Here is a 4,598-nt window from a genome sequence, read left to right on the forward strand (position 1 = left end):
ATAATTGATAATAACTTAGAGATGTAAACTGAATGAGGAACCCAACAATATTCTAATAGCTGAAAGTGAAGATTACCTGATTGGATCTGTAGTTTAGACTCACTTGAATTACTTTTGTATGCAGGTTGATCGGATCTGGTGCAGGACCGGCGAGAGGGCTGAATGTCGTCGCTCGTGGTGAGGGGCGGCCTGGCGGTTTCGGGCGGCGGCGCCTGTCGTCGGAGATGGAGGGGACTTCGGTTGGAGGGGGGGATCGCTGGTGAGGAGAAGAAAGGGGACAGAGTGTTTGATGGAGGTTTAAACGGAGAGGAATGGGGAAATAGTGGCGGCTGAGGGGAGGAAAGAGAATGGGCTTAGGGTTTTAATTTTCTTTAAAAGAGATGGAGGGCTGTGATTTGTTTTGAAGATAAACGGGTGGTTGGGATAACTTGCAATGGTTTAACAGTTTGCTGAATGTAAATGAATGGCTGAAAGAAAATGGGGAATTGGATTTTGAAAGAGGGTAGAGAACTAGGGTTTCACATACCTAGATCTAATAATTGGGTTTCACACACCAAATATTATGGGGGAATTTTCATTTCTCTTAGAAAACTCAAATATTTTATTCATCAATAATTCATCATTTGATTACAAATCAACCCGCCTTTAAATAGGCTTACAAAAGGACTAATCTCTCTCCACATCCGATGTGGGACTAAAACAAAACTCTTATTATGCAAAACTAACTACAACTCTTATTAAAAGAAAAACAAATGAAAATACAGACTCGACTCTATCACAGCTAAAACCACATCATAGGGATCCGATGCAAAGCTGAAACATGACGTCTCCTGCGCTAATAAACATGTCGAAAGTCTCGTGCATGTGCATGGATGTCCTGGATGTCCGCATCATTCTCCCCAGGTGGGAGAGAACTCGACCCCATCGAGTCAGGGGTAGAAAAACTATCATATCGCTCCAGAAGGTCCGGATCAATGCGCTGTAAATCACTGCGATCGAGCCACGTATCCTTAGCAGGTGATTTTCCCTTCCAACGAATTAGATATCGCCGGGTTCCACCATCTCCAGTAGTGATAATTTCATCATCTAAAATGTTATCAATTGTGTCTGCTGTATTGGGATAAATATCTAGGAATGGGGGAAGTGAGGGGCTCTCAAAAGAAAGGTCAGGGGAGGGCTCATCAACCAATGGGTTGCTGGGGTTAAAATCAGGACCCTTATAATCTACCAAATCCTCGACATTGAAAGTAGAACTGATACCAAAATCTTCAGGAAGATCTACAACATAAGCATTGTCATTTATTTTTTTTAAGATTTTAAAAGGTCCAACACTACGAGCATGCAATTTTTTTTTGACGGTTCCTGGAGGAAACCGTTCCGGACGAATCCGAACCATCACAAGATCACCAATATTAAAAGTTTTAAATCTTTCTTACATCAGCTCGTAATTTATAGTTAACATTGTTCTTTTCAATTTTTATCACTGATCCCCTTGTGTAATTCGTGCATATGGGATGCAAATGCAGACTCGAACAATGCAAACAAGGACAGATGTAAGCTGAACAAAGTGTCTAAAATGCATGACGTCCTCTATCAAATGGAATAATTAGGCGTCCCTTCGTTAATATGAATAAAAAATTTCCTGCACTAGCGGTGATAGTGAAGAGCATGCAAACAAGTGTATGAAGGAATGTTGTTGTGCGCTTAATATGTGAGAGAAAAGAAATAAATACACTCGTGCTCAAATTTTTGTCCCTAATCATTATATATTTCCAAAATGGATCAGTGTATGTGGAAGTAACTGTCGGGACAATGCATGGGGATTTGATATCTAATGTGATAGTTATTTCACTATGCCCAGTTTTGGGTTCAACTGCCACACAAATATCTGAATAACTCACTTTAGGAACTAAGTCAGGAACGTGTTGGGTGTCATGTTTATCCAGGAGGACTTTGTGGGGAGCGTCAACAACTTTTTCAGACACTAGAGTGAGTTCAGGAAGAGTTGGAGTTTCAACAACTACAGAGACAACGTCAGTGAACTCCGTGATCAGAGGGGTAACTTGGAGAGTAATCGGAGGGCTGTCATTGCACGAAATTTTAGTCAACTCTATACTTGTTTGGTGTGGATTCTCAGTGTTCAAAGCATTACACTGAATTAGGAACTCTTTAAATGGAGTAACATAATCCCTAGTAGATTTATTACCTTGTGTAAATCGGTTCTGGTTGTCGAGAAGGCGATTGTGGTAAGAGAAAGGTATGTACTTCTCTTTGAGCCTATCTTTCATACCCGCCCATGTGTTGATGGGGGCCATTTGGCGAGCTACTCTCATCATTTGCAGGTTATCCCAGTATTAACTAGCCTGACCAGTTAGTTTCATTGCCGCAAATTTGACTCTTCTTTCTTCGAAAAGTGGATACCAGTTGAAGTAATCGTCCACTTGTCGGATCCATTCCAAGAAATTTTTAGGCTCCGATCGGCCATCGAAAGTAGGAACTTCCAACTTAATGCTCTTCAGGTATTGCTCATCAGGGTCCTGAGCATTACGTCTTTGGTAAGTTCGGACTGGTATGTGCTCTTTGTTGTGTTCGTTGTTTTGCGCTCCACGTGTTCTTAACCTCTGCAATCTCTCATGATCTTCTTGTTGAGTTTGACGAAGTTCATTCACGGCTTGGGTTAGAGCGTTAAGTTGACTCATGAAATCGGCTATGGGAAATGCGTTGGAATACATTCTAAAATTGTCTGACTCGCTAGACTCTCCTAATAAGTAAGTTTGATCACTACGGAGTGGCATGCACTAATCACGCCAAACAAACTAGATGATGTTTTTTTTGTTGAAAAAAATGCGATTGTAGACAGAATATAAATGCAAGCTAAATATGATGCAAATTTCCTACATAACCGTGCTCTGATACCAAAATGATGTGAAACGGCGTGCGTGTATTCAGGAGATCAACAATTTAATTGAAATTTCGCAAAGTTTCACCAACTAATTCACGATCGTGTAGGAAATAGGTTCAAGACTCATTAATATTGAATTAAATTGCAAGTATAGTTCTAAACCATTTGAGTCTTATTGAAAATAAACGCAATTCCAGTTACGATGGTATTGTTCGAATCCCAATATCACAGTTCAGTAAAATATAAAGTCAACATATCACACATCTCACCAATTGTAAGTGAACAGCGGATAATTGATAATAACTTAGAGATGTAAACTGAATGAGGAACCCAACAATATTCTAATAGCTGAAAGTGAAGATTACCTGATTGGATCTGTAGTTTAGACTCACTTGAATTACTTTTGTATGCAGGTTGATCGGATCTGGTGCAGGACCGGCGAGAGGGATGAATGTCATCGCTCGTGGTGAGGGGCGGCCTAGGGGAAGGAGCAGGTGGGGCGGCGGCGCCTGTCGTCGGAGATGGAGGGGACTTCGGTTGGAGGGGGGGATCGCTGGTGAGGAGAAGAAAGGGGACAGGGTGTTTGATGGAGGTTTAAATGGAGAGGAATGGGGAAATAGTGGCGGCTGAGGGGAGGAAAGAGAATGGGCTTAGGGTTTTAATTTTCTTTAAAAGAGATGGAGGGCTGTGATTTGTTTTGAAGATAAACGGGTGGTTGGGATAACTTGCAATGGTTTAACAGTTTGCTGAATGTAAATGAATGGCTGAAAGAAAATGGGGAATTGGATTTTGAAAGAGGGTAGAGAACTAGGGTTTCACACACCTAGATCTAATAATTGGGTTTCACACACCAAATATTATGGGGGAATTTTCATTTCTCTTAGAAAACTCAAATATTTTATTCATCAATAATTCATCATTTGATTACAAATCAACCCGCCTTTAAATAGGCTTACAAAAGGACTAATCTCTCTCCACATCCGATGTGGGACTAAAACAAAACTCTTATTAAGCAAAACTAACTACAACTCTTATTAAAAGAAAAACAAATGAAAATACAGACTCGACTCTATCACAGCTAAAACCACATCATAGGGATCCGATGCAAAGCTGAAACATGACGTCTCCTGCGCTGATAAACATGTCGAAAGTCTCGTGCACGTACTTGGATGTCCTGGATGTCCGCATCAAACATCCTTAGCTTTTTCCAACTTAATAAAACTTCATTAGACTATATATACTTTATCTGGATTCCATACAGCAGCTGAAGGTTTAAGTTGGCAAAAATGGACCAAGCTTGTTAATAAATGAAGAATATATACAAGGATAAGTTGGTTTCAGTAAATCATTCTAGATAAAAATGTATCAATTTATTGGAAAAAAGACCCCATCAAATGCAAAGGGTGTAATGATGCAAGTGAACATGAAATAAGTAAAGTGATAACCAAACAAACTTATCAAAAATCTAAATTTATATGCATCATGATTACCCAAAACTAAGGTGAAGAATATATACAAGGATAAGTTGGTTTCAGTAAATCATTCTAGATAAAAATGTATCAATTTATTGGAAAAAAGACCCCATCAAATGCAAAGGGTGTAATGATGCAAGTGAACATGAAATAAGTAAAGTGATAACCAAACAAACTTATCAAAAATCTAAATTTATATGCATCATGATTACCCAAAACTAAGG

Source organism: Asparagus officinalis, chromosome 5 (genome assembly GCF_001876935.1).
Source record: "Asparagus officinalis chromosome 5, Aspof.V1, whole genome shotgun sequence".
Taxonomy (NCBI): Eukaryota; Viridiplantae; Streptophyta; class Magnoliopsida; order Asparagales; family Asparagaceae; genus Asparagus; species Asparagus officinalis.